This window comes from Manacus candei, unplaced genomic scaffold, assembly GCF_025592945.1.
Source record: "Manacus candei isolate 608988 ecotype Guabito, Panama unplaced genomic scaffold, ASM2559294v1 h1tg000109l, whole genome shotgun sequence".
Classification (NCBI taxonomy): domain Eukaryota; kingdom Metazoa; phylum Chordata; class Aves; order Passeriformes; family Pipridae; genus Manacus; species Manacus candei.
The window spans coordinates 2806789-2832436 of record NW_026138157.1 but is presented as its reverse complement, the minus strand read 5'-3'; the positions used below and the strand labels follow the sequence as shown (position 1 = coordinate 2832436).

The 25648-nt window shown below is 37.6% G+C and overlaps 1 protein-coding gene across 6 annotated transcripts in view; it reads right to left on the bottom strand.

Annotated features, from left to right (window-relative positions):
* Positions 1-25648, bottom strand: part of BEGAIN (brain enriched guanylate kinase associated) — a 160970-nt gene that overhangs the window by 115343 nt on the left and 19979 nt on the right. Inside the window, exon 1 of one of the 6 annotated variants that reach the window (XM_051769570.1) lies at positions 23636-23656. The exons of the other annotated variants lie outside the window; for them this stretch is intronic. The gene's annotated coding sequence lies outside the window, so the exon portion shown is untranslated. Of the gene's footprint in view, positions 1-23635; positions 23657-25648 lie in introns of those variants that run through there. 6 annotated transcript variants of the gene reach the window in all.

Genomic DNA, 25648 nt, shown 5'->3' with positions numbered 1-25648 from the left:
CCCAGCCCCGGTACCTCCTCCGGTCCCTGCCCCGCCGCGCCAGGCTCCTGTTAACCCTTTGCCCGCAGCTCGGCTCTCTCAGAGAGAGAGGCTCTCCTTGCACCTCCACAGACCCGGCACAGCCGTGGGTGGTCATTGCATTAACCTGCCTGGTTTCTTTTTGCCGTATAGACGCTGTAAATCCCTACTTATCTATAGCATGGAGACTCATTAATCTCTCTGACATTACTTATATCAAAAGCATAGTCTTGTTAACCCTTTGGCTTCTTTTTCATCATTATCTTGCACAGATCCTTAATAGCTGCTCCCATTTCATTTCAGCACAACACTGACACAAAATCTCATCAATCCTCCAAGTCCTGCTTCATTGTAACTAAGGAATGAGCACTCGAGCAATCCTGCAATCTCCAGAGCCAGATAAATCCCAGCATCACAGAATCTCTTATTTATACTGAGAGCATTGACCATTAATCATGAACACTTTAAACCTTATTGATTAATGGCTAACAATCATATCTGAGTATGAAATAAATTAAAGATTAAAAATAGAGAAATGTAAATTTAATCAGTTAACCAGCAGGAAATTTGTCAAACTGCCTACTAAAACATCCCAAGTGACAAATTGTTGGTACTTCATTGGGTCACAGGTCTTCCCTCTTTCTCATTTACTTTTGATTTGCTCACTAGATAAGCTATCAGTCAGGTTGGTGTTTGCATGGTAATTTTTGATGACAGACATTAAAGATTTTAGGCATTCACCATAACTTGATATGTAGGAAACCAGCTGCAGGAAAACCCCTCCTCAGTTTCTAGTAACATATGCAATACATGTTTACATGGTCCTTGTAATGTCTGTTGGAATCACAAGGTTGCCTGTGATAAATCTCAGATTTTGAGATTAAAAATCTAACCTAGGCACCCATAACTTCTCTTATTTATATCTATCCATTGAATCCATGCATATTCAGTGGTACGCAGGAAATAGTTTCAACATCACTGATCAGAAAATGAACCACTCAGGCTTTCTCCCCAGGCGTGAAAAGCTACTGGCAGACCCCATGAACTTGCCAGTTTGGCTCTCCAGAGATGGACTTTCATAAACTGTCCTAATCATCATGTTGCTGTCATTTTGGGGAGATTGGACATAGTTTTCTTCAGGGCTACTTACTATTGCTTTGCCTTGAACTCTGGGAGTCGCCCAAGAAGGCAGGGTACTTAGAGTATCTGATTTCAGAACTTCTGTTGTGGCAATATCTGCAGACATAAGGGGAAGCTACCTGGCCTTGCTATTATCTAGTGCTTTGAATATTGCTGCACTCATGGGGTCAGTGTGGGGGTTGCTTTCTGTGACTAAAGCAAAAGATGGAGAAGAGAAGCTGTAGATTGATGTTCTGGTGATATTCATCTGTGAATGCAGGTGAGTCATTGGCTGCCAATCCTGACAGGAAATTAGTGGGGGAAAAAAACCACAGCAAATGTCTAACACCAAAACAAACAAGAAACCTAAACCAAGCTGCAATTAATTTTTTTTCTCTGTCAGGGCTGTTTTTTTACCTCCTCACAGTAAAAGCTGTTTGTTTCATGTAACAGGGTAAATTTTCTTTTGGACCAGCAAGGATGTTCTCCTCAGCCTTTCCTTGACAGTCTGTGAAGTAAAGAGATGGTTTCTCTCTGATGTGGGAACAATGGATTCATACCAGTCCTCCTCAAGAAGAATCCTCTGACTCAGGTCAGAGGCCTTTCTGAGCTGCAGCACTGCAATGTAACTGCTCTGTTACATCTTTTGATGGGGAGTAACTTCTAGTAAATAAATAGGAGCACAATAGGACTAGAGTTTGTGTGTTCTTCAGGGGAATGCCCTAGCTCTCAGGCTAGAGTCAAATGAGTATAAGAAACTAGAAACAGTGAAAGAAAAGATAGGAGCATCTGTAGAAATATAGCTTTAATTCCAAGCAGTTTATTTTCTCAGAGAGTTGTGTTCCTTAGGAGGGTCCTTTTTTATCCCTTTTTTTTTGTCTTTTCTTTTTCTTCTTTTTCTTCCTTTCCTTCCTCTTCTCCCTTTTTTATTTTTATTTTGTTTCTTTTTTCCCCAAAAAAGCCTTAGCAACTCACAACTATTTTAAAAGTCTGTGGTTTTCTGAAACAGCTCTGTTGCCACAAGGTGACATTTTTACTAAGGCAAAATTGCTTTTCCTAGCCAGATCCCTGCCATTGATTTAGCCTGTGGAAGTTTAGAGGTTACATCATCCTCCCACTGCTCTCTATGAAGTCTGAAATATCCTACTAAATTGATCTTAAACTATATTCTAAACAGCTCTGAAATGACCAGTTTTATGACCAATCTTTTCCTGAAAGTCTTGTGGGACATATTTCAAGCAAAAAGAGTGAAGTAAAGGTTGGTGTAAGAATGTCCTTAATGTTATGCCATTCATAAATTGCTGCTTGATAGTGTGTTGATTCATTTCAAGTAACTCCTGATGCCTAAACTGAGCAGTGATTGAAGCTGTGTGATTTTTTTTAATGAAATATTTAAAATTAAAGCAGTAATTACCTTTAATTACAAAAATATCAAATGTGACTTATTTACCTGTTGGTTTTTTTATTTTTTAAATGATATCAATGCAGTGTGACTAAAGAATTTATTTAATCAGCCTAAAAATAACAATTTTTGCTTTCAACAAAAAGCTTGGCCTACATTTTCGTATACAGTCTCTTACTTAAAATACTGAGACTGGTTTGAAGATTTTACTTTTTACGGAAAGACTTGGTGTGGCAACTTTGCCTGGAAGGACTTTCGGGCGATACTTAAAAGTACTGGTAGAGACCTGATTTTTTTTCAAGTTTTTGAAGGAAGCAAGTGTAAAACAACTGGACTGCCAAGACTCTCCTTTTCTGGAAGTGCTGAACATTTAAAAGTCCATTTTGGAGCAGATATTAAAAAAAAAATCAACTATTTTTTTTAATATAATTCCCCCCCACACACACTTATTCTAGATTTCAAGTTGATATTTCTTGATATTCTTTGAGAACAAAGTCATTTGCTGGCTTGGATGAAAGCATGGATGCTGTTAATGGAAACCCTAGGAAATCTAACTGTGGCTTTTTTCCCCTTTAGGATATAGTTATTGTTTTTCAGACAGCATGACAACCTCAGTTGTTTTCAAGTCAACAGTGTGAATGAAGAATACTGTGATCCCCTAATTTTTTCTTTCCATGTATCATTAATGAGTCAAGCAACTTCAAGACGATGGCCGAATGTTCTTAGTCACTGACATACATAAAATTTTATATAGCATTATATATATTCTTTGATATTTTTGTTATATGATCAATGTCTATAGTATTGATTATTGAACAAAAACCTTTTTAAACAAAATAAAAAGTTGTGCTGATGGTCTATCTATCACTCTATTCAGTTTAAATTGTGTTTATGTTTTATTTCCTCTCCTGTATAATCACTTTCTGAGGGACAAGCAATCATGAGATTTCAGATCTTCCAGATGTCTAATGAAATTTCCTTCCCCTAAGATCTTGATGTTAATAATTTTCATCTTTTTGCATCTTCCTAATGTATGTGTGAAAAAAGAGGGGTACCCTGGAGGTGAATTTTTAATTTTAATTATTACTTTTTGGAAAGAGCTATTTAGTTTTAGAGGGAGGGAAAGATCCAGAGCCTGGCTCAGTGCTCACCGATTCTTCCCATTGTGTTCAGTGGACTTTGGATTGGGATGTTGGCTTGTTGCTACCAAATGTACAAGAAAAAAAAGAGTAGCAGGAAGTTACTCATTCAGTCTGTTTTTACTCAGACTTATTTATTATTGTGGAAGTTACTTTTATTTCTGTGGTGGAGAAAGCTGTAAATTAGAGTTCACTCACAACTAAAGTCATCTGGACTTCTGGCATATTTATAAACTGCCACATGTTTTCAATCCAACTGTATTACTTCAACATTTCTTTTGTGCTTGCAGTTGTACTAAAGTTTTATTGATAGGAACTGCTGTGGTCCTTTTCCTTTCTTTTCCTATAGAGTACAAGAGTTAAAGATTTAATTTAATAAAAATTACAAGCTATATAATTTGATAGGATCAATCTTTAATTAGACTCTCAATCAATTTTCAGAGATTTCTTTTATAGGTTTTAAGGTATCACAAGCACTGACAGAAGACAGACTAAAATTTAATCTGTAGAAACTTTAATAAAACTGGAGGAAATGTCCTCCTGCATTTGTTTTGGCTTTATGTATTGAGGGTATCTGATAGATGTTTACAAAAAAAGAAGAGTCTCTCTATAAAACTCTTACCTGAAATTGTCATGGAGATACATAGAAAATTGAGTCCAAGTCTCCACAGTTGCCACTCTAATAGATATATACTGTATTAGATATCTTTTTCAGAAAGCACGTTCTCCAAGTGTATCTCCACACCATGGACCATAAAGCACCTCCACTATTCTCAGACCATCTAAAAACAATCAATATATTAAAGGTGAAGAAGCTTAACACTGAGGGAAGAAGGCAGAAGATGCCAAGACTAACAGCTTATACCCCTGCAGTACTAAGGAACTCGTTGGGACCATTGGACATTTTCCCTTGGGAAGAGGAACACCACACATATTAGAAAGAATGGGAGGGTTTCATTCAGCTGTGTGGGTTTTACATGTCTGACATGAGGAAAAGCATTAGTCAACCAGTTTAGGCATAAGTAACAACAAGTAGGTCATCCCAAGTCTCTCAACACCACCACTGCACACTCCCAGCCTTCCCTCCCTATCTGGGACCAACTTCTGATGCTTCCTAGGGTGAAAGAATAAATCCTCTGCAGCAAAATTAAATGATAAATAAAAAATCAGATGTTTGGGACTAACTGTATACAGCAAATATATGGAATAAATGGACCTAACTCAGTAAAGAAATATATAAATTATCTTTTTAATTCTTAGAGCAGATGTCTAAGTTCAACACCCAAAATTTTCACACTGTACCAGAGCATCACTACTTTGTCATGCAATGTCCATAAGGCTGCTGGGATCCATCTTGAAACAGCTGGATTTGTTTTTCCCCTCTGTTTTTCTGAACACTACTAAGCTGATTGAAATGAGAGAGTGATTTTAACCATGTTAAATTTTGTATGACCAGTTGTCTGTTTGATGTTGTACCAATTTTATGTTTAAAGCTCATCACTCCCACCTTATTTTTACATGACCATATGTATTTATGAAGAGATGTTTTATCCGAGAAGGAAAATAAGATGTGATTCTTTGACTGCTCTCAGAAGATCATACTCTTTTCCCCTAGTCATTTCAGCATCCCTTCTCTGGATCTGTTCCAAAATTACCTTAAATCTGATTTGAAAGTGGGTGATCAGAGTCTATATCATGTACAAACCACCTTGGCAGTACCTTGTATAATAATGTGAATGCTTCAGCGACTCTAAAGAAAATAATCTGCAGTACATCTTAGGCTTGTCTCAGATTCCTTGTGGTTCTCTCACACTGGAGGCTCATAACTGTTTTACAGTACAACTAGATCTCTCTTTCTCTGCTGCTGCCAAGTGATGAGCTCCATAACATGAAATCTTTATGTGGATGGCTTTGTTTTAAATTAAAAATCAGTTTCCATTACTCTGCTTATAAATACAGCAGTTCTTACATGAGCTTCCAAGTTGTTGGCAATACCTCAGAACTGGTGAGCACTGAGCCTTGGAATACCTTTATTATTTATGCAAACCTCTTTATTGGCTCAAAGTTGCTAGCAAGTATTTGCAACAATGTATGTCTAAAACCTTCTTCCTAAGTTCCAATAACCCCTTCCCAACCTGACAGACTTCTTTTTTAACATATTATTTTTTTGTTTTACATACAGTTTTCATTCAGGTTAATAATCTTGAATTACTCTCCATTTTATAAATTTTAGACAGTAATTCTCAACTGAGCACTTTATGAACTGCTTCATGCAAATCTAGATAGATCATAACTCACTCCTTGAGTATGAAATTGCTTCTCTTAAAAAAAAGTTACTTACGCTAAAACATTTGTGTTTTATGCCACTTCTCTGCATCCTTGATTGCTCAGCTTGCTTGACCATGAAGCCTTCACTCCACTTCGTGTTACATTTTCTCCTTACCACTTAGAATATATTTGTACCATCTCACACGGTGAAAAGCTTTGCTTCTGAGCTTGCTGTTTCATGTGTCAATTGATCAGGATTTTTGGCTGGGGATTACCACAGGATTCTTGATATCACCAGAGTGAAGTCTTAGTTTGAATCTGCCTTAATTATGGTTTCTGTTAACAGAAGATTTCTGTTAAACCCTCCTCATCCCTACTCAGATGTCCTCCAATTATTCCCTGTTCACTATCATTCTTACTGAAGGATGAGGCAGGGAATCCCTTTAATAACTGGGCAATATCTAAGTCATCCTGAACTTCTGTTTAACCTTCAACATACAGTAAGTCTTCCATCTTTTTTATTTTTCTGTCTGTATGGTTGAAGACCTTTTCAGAACTAGTGTATTAAAAATAATTTGTAAGTTCCAACTTCATTGAAATTTTGACTGAAAGAGACTATGGAATAATCACAACAGAAATAAGATAAAAAGAAATACTGGAAATTTTTATCAGAACAGATGTTTAAATCCTCCGTGACACATACTGCATGTGTGAATGTGTGTCAAATAACCACAAATTAAATTGAAACTGTAACCTACTTCTCTTTTACATGGCTGGGAAAACATAGCATTCTCAAACTGTTTTATTTCCTAATATTTTAGAATCATTGTTTTGGTTCCTTAGCTTCATTTTCACTCGGTAAAGTGTCAGAGCCAGAATCCCAACAGGAGTAAATTAGCAGAGCTCCAGTGAAATCAAGTCTTGATGATTTATACCACTAGGTGTTCTGCTTTTAAGGGGCTGTTTCCATAAGTCAAGCTGATTTCTGTCATACCCGGTAACCTCAAGAAGCATGAAGTGTAGTAGTCCCTCTCAAAAAATGGTCCCAAAAGAATCTACACCTCTTCTCCATGCCACTTGGCACACCATCCACTGAAACCTTAACAAAGACTATTAAAAACAGGAGCCTTCCTGCCTTAAAATGACAGTTCAGACTTCACTTGAATTGTTTAGTATACTTCTCAATCAGATTATTTGAAGCTATGCATTTAACTAATGTGTTTAAAAGCTTGGTTTTTATTAAAATAATCCTTGTAGTCATCAGAATGAGGATCCACAGTGCTGAGAGCTGTACAAAGTGCTCATATGAAGAGGAAAACTGTTCCCAGGCAGTCTGACCAACTGCAATAAAGACAGATATGTACACTATTTTTGTTTCCCTTATGATGCAGAGACACAGCAGCGCTTGTGAGAACAGATCAATGAGCTGTTTTCTTTACAGTTGTTCAGCATCATACGATGCCACAACATTACAAAAGGGTAGAATAGTGAGGTGAAGCCACACTGCTTGCCCAACTGACCCTCTGTACACTTCAGTTCCAGCTAGCATGACTCTAGTGTGACCCCACCAGCTACAGTGTAATTGTAAATATTGTGAGTGGAGACTGAGGAGCCAGAGGAAAATGCAATCTAATTGACTAAACAGAATGTATGTCTCTTAAGCTAATACATAAGACTACTGACTGGACATTGCCAGTATACATATATGGGTGACTATAAAACTGCAATTACAGACATGATATTAAAGCATTTAGCTACAGGACTTGTCGTTAAAAAAGCTCCCGTTTGCCAATAGAGATTAAAAGTGATATCTGAGACAGTCAGGAGGAACTGCAACATCCTGCTGCACTGACTCCTGACTGGTTAAGGATGACTTCCTACTGAGTGGGACCAAAGGTTGGGTTGTTATGACCCAGGATGGCATATGAATTCTAACATAGCTACTCCTATGAATTTCTGTGATTGCATCTTTATACCTCTACATATGTCCCTACATAATGAAGATGTTTTGTTCATGAATGTTGACGATGGAAGGTGGGAGAGAGAGATGAGAGGGAGAGCAGATCTGCAAAATTCATACATCCTACACTTGTAGAACTCTGTTTGTTACAAAACATGCATTTTATGTTTTAAATACATCTATATCTATCTAGGTGATAAATCATATGGGGTCCTGTTAAATAAAACTTCCCTTTTCATTCTTTTTATCATGGTGCCCTGTGTTCAGCACCATCCCCAAAAGAAAGGTTCAGAGGAAGGCAAGGAATGCTAAGACAGCTGAAAAACTTTCTAGCCAAACTAAGAATGTAATCAGTAAAGATTTTTTTTTTTCCAAAAAGGGCAAGAATGGCTGTAAAAAGAAAGGAAATTAACCATTTTTCATGTTGAGGGTGGATTGAATAGGAAATAATGGATTCAAGGTGAAGACAAAAATGTGGAGAAAATGTTGGGGGGATTATTTTAATCACAGAGATAGTTTTGTACCAAGGGAATTTCCCATAATAACTGTGAGATGTCCCATAAAGATTGGACAAATTTACAAACAGCTTCCCTTGGGGCAGGAGGACAGCCTAGACACTTTTCATGGTCCCTCCTGAGTCTTCTGAGTCCACAAATAAAGGACAACATAAATCAGTGTAAATATTTCTTCCACAAACAGAATTTTCCTATGCTTTACTGCCTTCAACATGAGTCAGTTCCTAAGGCACTTCCCTGGTACCCATACACTGGGGAGTTGAGTAAGTATCCTAAAAGTAGGATATTTGTGTTCTTGACTTTTGTCACTTATGAACTTGTCTGTGGACAGGGAAGAGTAAAATAAACAAGGTGCAGCTATAAACCCAGACAATATCACAGATATTTTCTTCAAAAGAAAGACGAATTTCAAAGCTTTCACTTCTCCTGTCACAGCACTGGTGGAAAACAGTATCTGTTTATTGATTCCCCCTATTTTTCATCCTGCTTCCAACCAACGTGGGGCTTCAAAGTCATACCAGTGGTGCTACATCTATTTCTGGAACAACAGTTGTTCCAGTGAATAAAAAGCCATGGCCTATGATAGATCATTTGGATTTTTGCCTGTAATTGTTTAAGAGAACTTTACTTAAGCAATAAAAGAATGAGGCCAGAGAATAATATTAAGGAGATCTTTGATCTTCCTCCTTCAAACCAGTCTCTCTCTTTACCAAAGGAATAGGATCTTCCTAATAATATTATGGATGAGACAAAAAAAATCTCCCCAAACCCACGGCAGACTAGAAGAGAATTAGGAAGTTACTTGAATCAAATGAACTTGTTCTAGTCACCACTTTGGCTTATATGCCAGGAAAGTATAAATATGGGAGATCCTATTCCTAGAAGTGCTGTTTGTTGATGCTGGTTTTCTTTTTACATCAGTGAAAAAACCTTCTTGGTGCATTTTTGCCCTCAGTTTTCTTAGGATACAAGCAAATTATGCACCTGTAAAACAAGCATGTCTCAGTCTTTCTCTGTTAAATTATTGTGTATTCTGCTGTCCACCTAGAGGTGAAGAGATGATGAGGTATCATTATATATTCGTAATATATATCTATATAATATATAGATGTATTTATATAGAGAACTCACTGAGAGCCTTAAGATGGTGAATATTTATTGCCATAAAATTAATCTGCTAGATAAGATAGAAGTATCTATTTTACAGAAAGCTTGAGTTCCTCAAGGCAGTCCTAAGGCCAGACTGTGCTGTTAAGAGGTAGAACAGACTGGAACTTTACTCTCCCAAGCCTCCAGCTGATTTGCTAACTACTTAATCTATCTCTTTCTTCACTACTTTTTAGGCGGGGTATGAAAGTAAGAAAAGCTTTTGCCAGCTCCTCTCTGCACTCCTGCCTAAGAGCCAGCCAGATACTCACCCCGGTATTGTCTAGTAAGTAAGGTAAGGTATTTCCTAATGTGCAGTGATTTTTGTTTCTGCAAAGCCACGATATTACTGGTGTGCTGAGTCCACTGGTGTAATTGTAATAATTTTAAGTATAAAGTGACTTCTATGCTGTACTTGGATGGTGTCTTAATTGCTACAGGGTCATAAGAGGTCTTTTATTTTCACTGCACTGTGCATTAGCATTCTTCTCAGAGGTTCTTTTCTGAGAGTTTAAAGAAGTCTGTTCTTACTCCTACACAAAACGTGGAATTGTTAGGCTTTACTGTGGAGACATTAAATCAGACTCTGGAGATTCCTTTGTCGAAAAGGAAGCTGTATTGTTAAAATTACATCTGGCTTTTGCACGTGTCACGTTTCACGGGAGCATTGAGCCTGTATTATCTAGTGGCTTTGCTTGCAGTCTTTCTTCACACAGTGCTATTTTTAGATTTTCATACTGTTGGAATTCAATAGTCTAGTTGTCAAGGCAAGCAAGAGAAGATAGTTAAGGCTGAATTTGTCAATGATTCAGCCATGTTCATTGCTACTATTACTATATAATCTTACCATAGTGGGGGACAAATACCACATTCAGGACATTTAATTGCATGGAACTGTCAGATTTTAGATTGAAATTATAAAGTACTTAAATATAATTACAGACTGGGTTTGAATCATTACAGAATAAGTAGAAGGTGGGGGAAGTTTTAGTTTTTCTGAAAGGAATGACAGTCACCTACACTGTGACTTCAGCTAGAATTTTGCCCTTTTTTCCTCTCTCATGACCATTTTGTCTCCACAGGAACTTTTGTTCAAATACCCTTACAGTTACAAGAGGAGAAAAGAGTTTGGTTGTAGTGTTAGATGAGGACAGTGAAGGGTCAGATCAGAACACTGTTCTGACCAGGTGTATGTTAAGAAGTGAAGGCATTTGCAGTTAAACAGTATCAGGATTGAAATCCATGAAAACCTGGCTCCAGTGGGCTACAAATTGGGGTTTAATACTCTGATGTTACACTGAATAACTGAAAAGCCATGAATGAGAAAATAGACATTATTCTTCATAGGTGAATACTTTTGTAACGCATACCTATTTAAAGAGTACTAAAGGCAATGATCCAGTAGAGCATAAAACCCATATAGAGTTCTCATCACAAGGGTTATTTCATTGACAATAGTGTGCTCTTTGGCTTAGCAGAGCTCCTGGGTCATAAAGAATACAGAATTTCAAAGATCACCAAATTATAAACCTCAGTGATTTCTGATTTCCAAGATTCTTACTATGCCCTTTCAGTTACTGCAATAAAATCACTCTGATTTAGCAGATATGGGATATTTCTTTTAATTAAGTTAAAATTAGGAGATGCAATCAATGTGGCAAAAACTCCACTGTGGCACTCCTGTCACTGAGTGCATATATCCTGAGATCTTTAGGTGCTGGGGAGACCAATGAACTTGCTGTTGCCAGAGCTGTAAGATGGGATGTCCCAAAGCTGCAGGTGGTAAAGGTGCTAGTTTGAGGTTGCTCTGGGTGCAGATAGTCTAAGGCAATGGAAATGGCAAGGGTGGGGATGGCAAAACTTTCCCTTGGAACTGTCTTAAATGAGCTCAGCACTTTCTGTGCTGGCAGAAACTTGTCAGCACAATGAAAACAAGTTTCTAGATATCAGACACCCAAGGTATTAGTGATTAAAAAAGGATTTAAGGGTGGTGTATTATAGACACAAGATAAAATACCTACTTGGAGAAATCCAACAACCCTTAAATTTTCCTGTTCTACAAACTTAAGCTTGAATCACAATTCTAAAAAAATAAGCCATAAACTTCAGTTGTTTGAGTGCTGTCTGGCAGGAAAACCTGATTATTGCCAGTTTGCTCTTTGCAGTGTGAAAGATTTGCAGGACGAAGTACCAGTTTCCTAGCAACCATAGATCCTCTAAGAATCTTCTCTTTGATAGTTCTTAAAATATGTTAATGCCACTAGATAGTGCAAAATAAAACATTGGAATCCACACCTAATGAAAGGAGGAATTTTGATTTATATCTTCAGTCCAGAATAGCAATGCAGTAGTCGACAACTCTAGCACAGTTCTGACAGTGACTCAATCCAGTTTGGGTTGCTAACCATTTTTGTTTTGCTTTTGTTTAATTAGATTATTATTACTAAATCCCAGTAGTGCAAATGCTTATACACATATAACTGGGTATATGAGTAGTCCCAACTTCATGTGACAATTTATGTGTTTAATTATTTGCTGGACTGAAGATTTACCACCTGAATTTCAGTGGGCAATATTTTAAAGGACTGCTCTCTCTTCCCCTGTTTATCTACAGGCATCTTATTAGGAGATTATTCTCTGACAATCTGTTATACATATGCTGAGAAATAGAGAATCCAAATCTTGAAAGCAAAGTTCAAAGCTCACATTCTCATGGGACGTTTTGATTCAGCAATTATGTTGTCCTCAGAGCATCTACAGAGTGCGTCACCCCTCCAAAATGCAGTAAATCTTTAAGGGTGAAGCCCAGAGAGCAGGAGGGAAATAAAATAGGAGCAGGCATGTTAATCAATTCAAATGCCTACTACAAGGGACAGCTGCAGTGGTGTGCCAAGAGACATCAAAAGGGCTACACAGATGTAAGCCAGCCCAGGATGCAAGACTCTGCATTTAATGCAGAATCCCAAAGGATTTATTCATGATGTTGCATTGCTATTTTTAATGAATGAAGCACGAAGGACCATAGTGCCAGGCAGAACTTATTGGAAGGGATTGAAATTCCAGATTTCTGACAAACGGGGAGGAGAGTTCACAAATGTTTTTTGAAAGGGATTGTCCCCCCTCAACTACACCTTTCTGAAGAGACAGAAGAATTGAGAAGAATTGAAAGAAGAACAAACTGTATTAAATAGGTTGTCAGGAATCATGAAATTAGCAAAAATGGATCTTCCCTTATGGAGTTGTGCTATAATGAACACATTTATGCTAAGCCTCTGAAGGGCAGTTGAGGTAGTTAGAAAAAGAGTAGCATTTCTCATCCACTTCTACTGATTATTGTCTAAGGGCTACAGAATCTTATTAGTTTGGTCTTTATTACATTTGTTATAGAGGCTTCACTTAGAGAAAAAAGGCTTCCCCATATACTTTTATAGGCAAAGGACAACTGGCCATTTGTGGTCAGAATATCTGATTGGCTTATTTGAGAGTAAAAAAAGAGTTGATAGAACAGAAGTGAAGTATATGAGAGGCAACGTCACGTCTGTCTCCTCCAGAGAAGCCCTGCCTGAGCTCTTGAGTGGCAGAAGAAGGGAACTTTCCTTCTATTTAAAGCATTTCTATTTGTAGCATATTGAAAAGAGCTGCCACTAATTTCTATTCATGTAATCAGTAAGCAAAGCTACAGTAAAGTGGAGAGGGATTCTCCAGGTAACAAAGTCCTCTGTAACTGAGGACTATGGCCTTCTTTTGAGTATTTATAAAAAGGTACTTCTGTATCTTCTAGACTTCTGAAACTGCTAAGGAGTATTGCAGACATCTGATTGTTTTCTTGTATGGAGCTCTGACATTTAGAATCTTTTTAAAAGTTACTGCAAAGGCAAGGAAATTTCTTTCTGTGAGTTCTCTGATGTGTGCTGTCTGGAGGTACAGCCACTCAGATGATTATTGCAATGGTCTAAAAGGAAAGCTTTTTACAAACTTTATTTATTTATAAGTGAGATTATAAGTGAACAACCAAGATCATAAACAGGCCTAAAATATTTATCTATTTTTATCCTGCCCCTCAACTAGCAAAAAATGATGGTAGATTTTCATTACTTTTTTCTCTATTCAACAAGGCTTTCTTTCTTTCTTAATACATGCATCATTATTTAGCACCACAGTACAACTTGCCCCCACATCAGGGAAGTTTGATTTCTTGTTATATGGCAGACATATTATACAGACTGTCCTCTTCTGTGACCCCATATGATTTCTGAGCCACAGACCATATGTGAAGCAGTGCTATTGACCAAGGTCAGTCACTCTTCTGTTCACATCCCCGGGGGCTGCTGTTGAGACAAGAAAAAGGGACTGAAACATAAGAAGAGCCTATCAAAAGGCTATAGAGAGAAGAAGAATGGTGAGGTATCAAATAATGACAGCCTACACCTGCAAACACATCATGTTGTACTAAATAAATTTGTAAGAGCAGTATTATTGCCTTAAAAATGTGTCTTCCAGTGCTTTGCTAGGCTAATGGTTTTCTGATGAATTCCTGACAAAGAGGTGTGGAATGGAGAGTTTCTGGCTTTTCCCAAACTGCAGGGACATTACAGAACTGCTCTCTTTCACAAGAGGTCAACAGAAAGTCACTGAATTCTGAGTGGTTGTAGAAGACATGCTTTTAATATGGGCCAGGGAAAGTTCTCCCTTGCCAAGTGGCAATGAAAGAGACTGAGCAGGCCACAGCAGAGTGACTTCAGCCAGAGTGTCCTCATTAATTACTCCAAAAGACCTTCTGGATACATACAAATGGAAAAAAAATGGGAGTCAAGGAATTTGCTCCACTGCCACCAGAAGTAATGTTTTGAGAGTGGGTTTTCTTTAGTTGTTATTATTTCAGAGGGGGTGGGCATTTTCTGAACTGTGTTATGCCCATCACTGCTTTAGGAGAATGGCAGCTTTGGGCATCAGAAAGACAATTGCGTGGAAATGAACAAGGATAGTCACTTGGAGAGACTCAAGGATATTGCACAGGCTTGAAGAAACAAAGAACATCTAAGTGAGACCCTAATAAATTAATGAACAGTGTTTTATAAATAGTTTCCAGTCAAGGTTACATTAAGACATAGTAACTTTTAAGAAGACAACTAAAAAGGGAACTAGTGTCTCAAACACCAAAGGGGATGTTAGAAACCTTGGTTAAATTCCTTCAACTACTTCATATTTCCTTTTCAGTAAGCCTCTTGAACACTACTATTGCAAGGATAATTAACTGCATTCACATGTGGAGGTTAAAGGTCTAAACCCCCATCTATCTTAAAACATAGTGTACTTGCACTACAAAAGTCACTGTTTCTTCTTGTATATTTATGTCACAATCATGCAATGACAATTGCAATCATAATTCTATTTCAGTTAGGAAAGCTGTATGATTACTGCACTGTTTTCATGAAAAAGATGAGGAGAATACAGCTCTTAAAGATTCAACCTGTTAAGCTCTGTAAAGTGAAATATATTTGGTCTCTACCATAGGTTTTGTTTTCCATTTAAATTGAATTTTTGTATCAAAGAGGGAAGACTTCATTTCATCTAGCTTCACAAATCTTGCTTTTCAACTCATTCTTTGAGTGACAGGAGATGGATTTGTGACTTAGTGTCTCTGTATTGATACCTGTGAAATAAAGATTGTAAACAGAGCTTCACAATATCACAAATATGCAGAGAGAAGAACCAATGACTGTGAAATCTTCAGAGGCAAAAGGCGATGGACTCAGTAAAAAAACCACAGGCAGTGTCATATTTGTAAAACACTTATGCCTGACTATAGCAAGGAAATGGGGCATTAAATTAAGTATAAATTAAAGTGAAGGGAAATTTATATTGAGTGGTCCTTGGAGTGACAATACAGTTGTGAACATCAAGCAGTAAAATAATAGCTCTTGTGTAGAAATAAAAAAGGGGAGGCTATGCATTTGCCAAATGCTTTGTAGCAAAGTAGAAGGGATTTTAGTGCTAAAAATGTTCTTGAGACATTAATCGGACTGATAGACTGGGGACAGGCACACTGACAAACAGTAAAGCATATAAGCAACTACAAGCTATGTAGGGATAAAGAGATTTCTGGATGGCCAAACTAAAAAGAATCACAGTGAGAACTTCAAGGTAGAGTATTGTCATCTCATACAGTCTTACATTTCTTCTTTGAACAGTGTAAACATGAGGAACTGAGGGAAGAGAACCAAAGAAAGAAGAATTGTCACCAGTGTGGCAGAGTAGAGAATCAAGGCAAGTAAAAAAATTGCATGAAGCATAAAATTAAAGAGAGAGAGATAACTAAAATGGGGAAGGATTAAAAAAGAATATATCTAGAAAATCTAGGAGTAAATGGAAAATATAAGGCTAAAAAGACAAAATAGAAATTTTGGTATACAATATAAATCTAATGACATTATTGTAGTCAACATACCAAGAGCCTTTTTTCACAAACACTACAGGAAAATATCAGAGCCAGTCAGAGAAAACCCATCCTATGATGTTCTTTTACAGCTGGGGAAGGATCTAAATTTATAGACTGAAATTCTGTCTCTATTGATCTCTGTGGGATTTTTGCTATTTGATTCAACTGTTTTCAGAATTTCATCCAACGTCCTCTGGGGTAGGGAATTTACTTTAGCTTCCAGTTTGGTATTAGTATTTATCAGTAAGAGGATGACATCACTCTTCTCTCTCTTAAACCAAAGGGAATAGCTAGGGTTTGTCTGTAAGCCTGTACTGTTCAGACATCACTAGGAAAGGGCTGTTGGGATCACCTCCTCTTTCAGGCTCCAGTGAGCAGTCTAGCAGCCTGGTTTTGACTACAGAGCCAAATGAACCCTCAGAAAGAAATATTTCATACTGCCAGGTCATTCTTTCAAAAAGAAAAACTGCCTTTTTCTCTTTAGAGCAGTAACTGACACATATTAAATGAGCTAGTCAAGTTTTACAGGGAGAATTCATACATTTTATTACACCAGTTGGTACTTCTGAAAAGCAAACAGAAAAACCATGACATCCTTGAGAATTTATTGGGAAAAAATAAAGGTTTAAACACAAAAAGTCTTTTTTGTTGTTGTTTTCTTCCTCCTACTATATCATTTGGCCCAGTAGAATTTCTGTTTTCCTGCAAACATTTCCTATTTATATCATTATATTTTCAAAGCTACAATAGCCCTGCAGAAATGTATGGCATGGATGTTGAGTATCCTTCCCTTTTTGGCTACCACTGTACCCAGTTGTCTTCAGCTTGGTGATGACCTACACACTCTTGTCCTTGCTAATTTTCCACATCAGTGGTCACCAGAGGTGCATTTTGAAATCCAATGCTCATGGTGTAGCATTTAAACTAAAAGTATTATCCCTAATGTTTCACAAGAAAATGTATAAAGTGGCAAAGTGAGTGATTGTGGAATAACTCATAAGTAGGAACCAGCTTTCTAATTCCTGCCAGGTAGAATTTGGATTATACCTTGCTACCTGGGATTTATATACCTTCAGACAAATGTCTAACTTCACTCTGATTCCTACTGATCTTTTAGACCTTCAGATGGTTTTGTGACAATGAGCTCCACATGCAACTTTATTTAAAAATCACTTTTGATCAGTTTTGATCTTATTGCCTTTCTGTGTCATTTAAGTCTTTCATTCTTGCATTATGAAAGTAGAAACTGGAGCACCTGACAATCATTTTTCTAACCATAGTTTTGTATATGTTTCTCCTAAACATAATGCACTCTTTTTGATGTCTCTTGTCTAAAGAAGTCTTTTAGCTACTTTTAGTTCCTCTGTTTTAAAAGCTTTCTCTTTCTGATTGGTGTTGGTAAAATGATGAGAATTCTTTTCTGTACTCTAGACGAGGGTTATACGGTCAGAAAATTACATTCTCTCCTACCTACTTTTTCTTGACTACAGCAGTGTCCAGAAAATCTTCCCACTGGGTTTTCCATGAGGCTTTTTTGTTTTGTTCCTGTCTTCTTCCCCACAATAAATTTAGACTTCTTGTCGCCAAGCACTCTTGGATTTGTCAGTACTGAACTTTGCCTTCCCTTGTGCTATATCTTCATGCACCTGTGTTAGTTCTTCTTGAAATCTATTATCTACTGATTTCTCTGAATAAGTTTGTGCATCTTTAAGGATTTTTCCCTTCAGTTTTCATCTACTTTTTTTACATTGTTGCTGAAACATGACTCAGTAGTCACCGTGTCAACCTAATATTAGCCTTTAACTTTTATTAACCTTTTGGAATATTCAGTCTTACAATTTCTAGTTCTTAGCTTGTTTTGAATGACAACAACATTTTACTTCTCTCTAACTCCTTTCTGACTCCTTGATTCAGCTAATAGAACCACATATTCTACACAAAGCTCCCCAGGAACCACCAAATGTAGCACATGAAATCCTCTAGAACTACTTGGCGAACAGTAACTTTAAGAAGCCTTTGAGAAGGATGCATTGCAGAATTACACACCAGGCAACCTTGCCTCTGGTCTGGAATGGCCATGGAGCATATGCTCTTTGAATCCATTTCCACATACACGAACTTCTTCTGTCACAAGATAATTCTTGTGTCTCCAGTGGCAGCTTCAAATTTTTCTCAGTCTTTCTAACACTAGTCTTGCTTTACTCTGTGCAAGGAGGTGAATATACTTCTTTAACATTAACAACTCTTTAGTATTAAATCCAGGTAGGATTAGGTACTTTTCAGCTAAATAGTCAGAACTCCTTGACCCTCAGCTGACTCTGTCTTACAGTCTCCTAGTCTAAATGTACGACCTTACCTTCCTACACCTGGATGTATAATTTTATCATTTACTGTTTAAATGTTCTTTCAGTAAATTAGAAAGGAGATCACTCTGTCCTGATCTCATTTGTCACACTATGAATGTTTTCATTGTCCATGAGTTAATCATGAAAGGGTTTCCTTGCAATCACCAATGAAAAGTCTTAATATTCTTGGACTTGATTTCTGAGACCCTTGTAAGGTGATTTCATTTGAAACAACTCTTTAGAGAGTTGTTAGCCTGTTCTGTATTCACTGCAAAAATGTCTTATTGCTATTGTATAGCTTCATAAATTTTTTCAAAGGAAAGCATCATGTCATATTAAATAAAATATCCCTAGCAGACTGCTACAGTTGCTCTTTTAAATTCATTAGTCCTTTGGGCAACTTTGGCCAGAGTGTGAAGCTGACATTTTCTATGTTTGGAAATATCACAGTACTTCTTATCAGTGATGATAGTTTATAGAACTTTGAAAAAGACCCCAGTTTAATTATTTCCTTCCAACCTGCTGTGAATATGCAAAACTCAAACTGAGAAATCAGATTTTACGATTATTTAGAATCATAAACTGAGACTCAGGTTCTGTGAGGACTATCCAATCCCTCTTTTTGGGGGTGTTCTTTGATTATGAATCTTAGTTGTTAAGGCTGGAGACCTGACTGAAGCACACTGTGTTTCCTTCTGCAATTGGCAGCTGAATTTTCATTCCAATAAAAATGACAGGACAGTGGTAGGAGAGAGAGTGAAATCCAAAGTCTCAAATGACAAAGATTCAGGACTACTGGGGACATGTGAGTATAGAAGCATAGAAAGTTGCCTGAAATTAACACCAGACAAAAGAAGACATAAAATTTGCTACTTAAAAATGTGGCTAATTCAGGAGGAAAAGGAGGTTAAGGAAGGAAATGCAAAAATATATTACATTATTATTATTGTTGTTGTAGTATTGTTGTTCTTTTATTTAGAATCTGTAATCAGATAAACACCCTGAAGGCAAAGCATCATTAAGGAAGAACTACTGAAATTTCTACTTAGAAATCTTGATACAGTTATGTCAACTTAAATTAAAAATGTATTTTAAAAGTGTAAACAAGATAAAGAAAGGCCTATTCATAAAAGAAAAAGACTTTTCCCCAGAAGAACCCAAAGGAATGGAATCATAAGTTCTTTAAAAGAAAATAAAAAAAAAAGGGGGAAAAATATAGTAGAAGCAGCAGCATTTTTTTTTGAACTTTTTTAAACTGAATGTGGTAAAAGATTACAAGTCTTCTAAATAATAGGTAGAGTTTTAAACGAGCTGTTGCTTGGAAGACATTCTTACCTCTATACTAAGCAGCTAAATAAATTATCAAATATAAGGCTGTAAAGTTCTGAACATTTATCAAAATATTTCAAATCAATACTGGATAAACTATTAAGAACCAAAGTCATAGGAGTAAACTATTTTTAACAAAAGGGAATTCTTAGCACTCTTTATCATCAAAAATTAAAGCATCTAATTCTTGGTGAAATCATGCAAACCATGTTGTCTACAAAGTTGTTAGAAATGTTGCCACATTTTCTCCCTTGGCTCCAGAAAGGAAAAGCTGCATCATCCTTTTCCATTAGGAAACTAAAGGTTCAGATAAATGTGACCTCCACGGCATGTGCCCTGCTCCCTGATTCCTGTATAAACTTTCTCCCAACAGGAGCTGTAACTGGACAGTTCTCAAGGCATTTCAGGACTGAGCAGCTCAGGTGCAGTGCTCAGGTGCTGATGAGATGAGGAGGGTGTATGGCAGTGGGGGTTTGAGGTGATCTGGATCTGCCTCCACCTCCATGGGAGAGACAAGCTTGTGAGAGATGCTGCAAGCTTACTTGGCTGCCAGGCTCACCACCTCATGTGTGATGAGATCCCAGGGAAACCATCACCATCGATTTCCCGGGAATCAATGCCAAAGATACTTCATCTTACCTCCAAGCAGTATCTGTCACATGAATCTCATCCAGTTTTGGTGATCAATTCAAAGAATGAGGATGAGTGGTGACTCCAAGTACATGCAATTATTTTTCTGCCTGTTTTCATTTCATTGTTTAACACATCAGGAAGAACACTCCCTCACAGTGAGTGCTTGCAAGATTAGGTTCTCAAGCCCTACTGCTTTGCCTTTAACTTCACTTCTCTGTAATGAGTAGTCGACATAATGTATTATACATTGATAATAACAGCACACGTATCATTGGACTTCTTACATACAGCATTTGTCTTAATTCTTAAATCATATTTTTCCACAAATAAATAGAACTCAGTGATAGATAATTTCAGGCTTTATTATTCAGGCTGACCTGAAAATTTCAGGTCAGAAGTTCATAAAAAGCTATAGTTCTTTTACTGCTTCTTTTCTTCCCCCTAGTTCTCTTTTTTGTTTTCTGCTTTATTATTTTGAAAGGTTAAGGATTATTATAAAACAGTACCATGGCTGTCAGTTAACTTTTAATGTGTTCTGTTAAGTGGAGAGAGGTAGGGATACATCACTGAATAAAGAGAATTTATTTGAAGTACTGTAGGTCCAAGGTGAACACGCAACACCCCATGGCACCAGTGGTAAATAAAAAATGCAGAAGGAGTAGGAGAGAAGCAGAACTGTGCAAGGGCCTGCTAGATTAGGTATTTTGGAAAATACAGGTGACAATTGGAAAAGATTTTAATAAATAAAGTGCACCTATAATCTGTGAAAATAATGTATGACAATGGAAAGCAAGATAATAAAAAGGTAGATACATTTCTCGGAGTAACAAGTTCTTCTGCACTTTTGCTGATATTAATAGTTTGCAGTTAATCCAGACACGGTAATTTAACTGCAAAACTGCATTACAGGGGTTTGAGTGCTGTACTTGACATAGAAACTTAAGATATTTTTAACTTTGAGCTATAAAAGGAAAGTGCAAATATAGAAGGTCTGTGACTGAACTGAGTCTGAACCGCAACAGCTTTGCAGGCTGCAAGTCCTGGGCTGTGTCTGGCAGAAAAGGCACCGACTGCTGGAAGACTCAGGACAAACTTTAGACAAGATAGTTAAATCTGCCATGACATGCAGTCATTCTACATAGATCAGAGTTTTCTGGGGTTGAGAGTGCGCTGATATTATAGACAGACTGAATTTAATTTATTAATAAGAATAGAGTGCCCAAGGAAGTGGTGGAGTCAACATCCCTGGAGGTGTTTAAGAGGAGTCTGAATCTGGTGCTGGGTGATATGACTTAGTGGTTTAGGGGTTACAGTGATGGTGTTGGGTTGACAGTTGGACTGGATGATCCTAAAGGTCTTTACCAACCTTGATGATTCTATGATTCTGGGGGGGTTTTTTGTTTGTTTTGGGTTTTTTTTGGTTTGGTTTGGTTTATTTTGGTTTTTGTTTTTGTTGTTGTTGCTGTTGTTGTTTTGTTATATACAACCCAAGTGGAATTATGTAAGTACAGAAGAATAATTTTTTCAGGGAGAGGAATTTAGATGGCATATATGAGGATTAATGTGTTCATAGATTTAGATGCCCTTAAATAGGCCAATGAAGACAGTATTGCAGATACATTTTGCACATCCAATACCTTTGTTGGAAAATGCTATTATACTCAGTACCCAAGAAATCTCCCTAGAAAACACAACATTCATGCCATTTCTAAGCCTTACAGAGATGATGCTGTGATCTGGAAGAAAAATAATAGGTTAATGTGATAATGGGGTATAAGCAACTTTGGAAAGAACCAGTCTTACTGATCTGGAGCCAAAAACCATTTACTACCATACAGAAATTTTCTTTTCAACAAATTGAAGCAAGCAAGAAGCTCATAATCCCCCAGTTTTTTTCTTCCTTTTATCCTAGAGGGATATATCTATGCTTTTGTAAAATTCTGTTATGACTAGGAGGTTCATAAGCTATATAAAGTGTGAAATAATAAAAGGTATTAGTGACACAATTCAGTGTCAACCTGTCTGCTCTGTCAAAAAAAGAAAGGTGTACAGATGTTTGTGAAAATGGCTGATTCTTTTGGTGAATGTGTGTCTAATTTAGTTGCTTAAAGAAGAAGGACCTGGGAATGACACATGCAAAACTGCCCACTGAAAAAGGACTGCTCATTTTAAATAATTTTAGGAAATGGAGGAATTAAATCAACAGATGTTCACGTCTTGAGGTATTACAACACTAGGCACAAGACTCAGTTGCCCCTTGGTGCCTCAGGAGGGACTCAAGCAGTGCTATACCTTTACTTTGCTGACCAGACTGCACACAATGTTCACAGAATATGCTAAGTTGGAAGGTACCCACAAGGGTCACTGAGTCCAGCTCCTGGCCCTGCACAGAACAACTCCAAGGATCACACCATGGGCCTGGGGGCATTGTCCAAACGCTCTGTTGAGCTCTGACAGAGGCTTCCTGACACTTTCCCAGGGAGCCTCTTTCACTTCTAAAACTTATTTTTTCTCAGATATAAAGATTATATTATATTCTAACACTCATGATAATTTAATTATTTAGTTATCTATTTCAGGAAAAGATACCACGTTCTCAGTAGCAGGCTACATCTTAAAAACTTTTAAAAAAAACAAAGCAAGACATAAACACTTCACAATAGCAAAGACAGAAATGCTCCTAAGTAGCAGAGATTTGGTAAGCACTGCTGGGGGATAGAAGTTTCCAGTATGGATTAGCATAAGGATTCCTTAAACTATATAAATAAAGGAATTAATGGATCATTCTATGGATGAATTCCTTCATCTTTCTAAGGTAGGTTTTTGCAACACATTCTTTTTATGAGAAGATCTTGAAACACTAAACAAAACTTAAGATTTTTTTTAGATCTTACTTTGGAGCTGGAGAAACTGAGGAACTGAGAAGTTCAACCCTAACTTAAAGTTACACAATAAACCAGTGGAGGAAATTGTAAGAAAAGCCAGTATTATTTCCTATAACTCTATATCTAACTTTACCTACAATTTGCAGCAATACATATCTGGAAAATAATTGTCTGTATAAGAAACAACAATCAGCCCTGGATCAGCTGTGGTGGTAACAATTGCTGTTTCACAGAAATTAATGATTTAAAAGATATTTGTAAGCCAGTTCTTCCTGAAACATTACATCAGTGAACATACACCTTCATAAAATTCCATTACAGCTTAGAGGACACATGCTAATATTTATTATAGCTATTAGGCTTCATAGTTTTCAGAAATGCAAAAATCAAGCTATTGATCTGTGGTATTAAAATAACTGAGTTACTAGAAGAGTTACCTGTTGTTTTTCTTCTGCTGATAGAAGTCCAATAAGAGAGAAAGATACTTAATCCCTGGTTGTCATGATGTTTAGCTAATTATTGTGTTATTAAATAGTGACTCAGTCAGAAGGGTTCATTTGTTTCTTCCCTCTCAACTGGAACTGGAAAGGTTATGCAATAAGTGAAAGCTGAAACTTTCTTCTCAGCACCCCATTCTTTGTCACTCACATTTCCCAACACGGGGGAGAGATGTCTTTCCTTCAAGGAAGGAAGGAACACCTAAGATGTGAATGAATATAAGAAAAGCAGGAAACCGACCACAGCTGTCAATACACAATTTATAGAGCTGTAACACTGCTGTGGTAATATCAGTCAGAGACACAATAGCCTGTAAAAAAGGATTCCTGCAGACCTGAGCTCAGAAATGAAGCTATTAGCTATGTTAGTGCCCAGCATTTGTTCTGAAGGCCTGGTGGTTGAGGAACAAAGCCTCTTTCCTTCCCAGGTTGCTTCCTGCAATGCTAGTTTCTACACTCCAAAATGATTGTGAGCAAGGTACAAAAAAGCTGCCAGTAGCTTGTGAGTGGAACAGTCTTACTTCTTTCTGCCCTTGCCTATTTCCAGCATAAATAAACAGATAAATAATAATTTGCCAACAGCTTCCCTCCTGCTGTAGGGAAATGTTTCATGTTTTGTTGGAATAATTAACAGGCTTTTTGTTATTTTCTGCCACCATATGCTGCTTTCCAGCTCTGTATTTGCAACTTCTCAGACCAGCTCCCAGTTTTGCAGCGCTGGGAGATGAATGGCAAATTGGTTGTGGAAAGTGGGTAGAGAAAGGGAAAGGTGGGAAAGGGGGGGTATGTACTTACGCCCTAACACTGAAAAAAGAACTTAGGGCTGCTTTTGTAGCCTTCAATGAAGTAAAAAGCCATTTGCTTGAAACTGGAGAGTGACTGGCTCAACAAAAGAGCCAAACTAATTTTGTTTTAATTATTTATTGTGTTCCAATTCTCATTACTGATTCTGTTCTAATTGTATTTTTAATTAACAGCATTGATTGCAGTGGTCTGTACACTTCACTCATGTAACTCCTGACTGGTTTAGCTTCCATTTTGCTTTACTAAAAACCTGAAAAAAGGAAGCAAGAGTAAGCCTCAAAATACTGAAAGAAGACAGGTATATCCAGGGCAAATGAAGGATCTTTCCTGAACTTTAATGGTGAATATGGGCACTTACAAAGACAACTTTAGCAGGTTTTTGTTAGCAATTTATTACTCCATGCAAATTCCTTATGATGAGTAACTCTAGCTTTGCATGGTTTGCAATATGGTGGTTCTGTTTCCTCCTCATGAAAACTTCTATTTGGGGATCAGCTGAGCTGGAGTGGTGAGAGGTGAGTGCCTGTCACAGCACTGCCTCCATGGCTGCTGTGTTTGCACTCCCCACTGTGGGGCCAGGGACTCCTCTGGGGTCTGTCAGGGCAGTCGGAGGGCTCTGGGGCAGACGCAGCCCCCTGCCCTGGGCACCTCCCCAGATCATTACAGCCTGCTGGTGCCCTCTGTCCCTGACTGCTCACTGTTGTTGCTCCATTGAACCCTGCTGGTTTACCAGCGCTCCCAGTTTTCCTGTTGCAAGACTATGATTCAGCTCTGGGTATCCAGAACTAGGACATGTCTGGTGCTTTCTGTGAGCTCGCAGCACCGCGCAACATCGCAAGTGGAGCAAAGGTGTGGCTGGCTGCTGGAGAAATAGGTGGTTGTGAACCAGTTTTTAAATCCTCAATAGCTGCTCATTTTAGCCCTGTTCACACAGCAGGTTTTTGTTACTACGGTTATCCAAGGAATAGCTGTTCTTTGGGGGAAATGTCTCTTCCTTTTTAAGAGAACAGATGTAGCTGTATGCACAAGCCTAGTATTTATTCCTCTTTCTCTTTTGTTTAGAATGCTCTTGCCATTCAAGCAGGGAGCAGAAGGAAGAGATTGCCATATCACTGATAATTCCTGCCCAACAAGCATCAAATATTAATG